Source organism: Dinoponera quadriceps, unplaced genomic scaffold (genome assembly GCF_001313825.1).
Source record: "Dinoponera quadriceps isolate SergipeBrazil2010 unplaced genomic scaffold, ASM131382v1 scaffold10876, whole genome shotgun sequence".
Taxonomy (NCBI): Eukaryota; Metazoa; Arthropoda; class Insecta; order Hymenoptera; family Formicidae; genus Dinoponera; species Dinoponera quadriceps.
Window position 1 is genome coordinate 1 of NW_014564626.1, and position 536 is coordinate 536.

The 536-nt window shown below is 44.3% G+C and overlaps 1 pseudogene; it reads right to left on the bottom strand.

Annotated features, from left to right (window-relative positions):
- Positions 1–4: 4 nt before the first annotated feature.
- LOC106751289 lies at positions 5–533 on the bottom strand (annotated as a pseudogene).
- Between the last annotated feature and the right edge of the window lie 3 nt (positions 534–536).

Consider the following 536-nt stretch of genomic DNA (forward strand, 5'->3'; position numbering starts at 1 on the left):
GTTGCAGTGTACCGCCGATGATGAGTTCCTTATTGTTCTCTTGCATGTCAGCAACAAGTCCAACATCACCCACCGCGCGCCACTGTATAGCCATTCCGGGTAATCCGTCTTGTACTCTTCTCTCGCATATTCTCTCCATGATTGAATTAGCCATCCCATAATTAGTTTGCCCAGCGTTTCCTCGGCCGCATGAGACGGACGAGAAAACGACAAAATGTCGGAGATCGGGGCATATCTTCNCTCGCAAACGCCATTTTGTCCAAAGTATTATTGGAAATTAAATCGTATTTCCCGATTTCCAAAAATCTACCGCCTCTCGCCAAACAGCGAAGGGATGCTTGAAGCTTTTCTTCAGCTAAAGAATTCAACACGATGTCAACACCTTGTCCTTGTGTCTGCTGAACGATCATTTGTTCGAAACTTATGTCGTGAGAATTGCCAATATGATTATCGGGAATACAGGGAAATGTTTCTTTAATGAATTGTTGTTTCCCGGGAGTTCCGACTGTCGTAAATATTTCGCATCCTTCATGAAG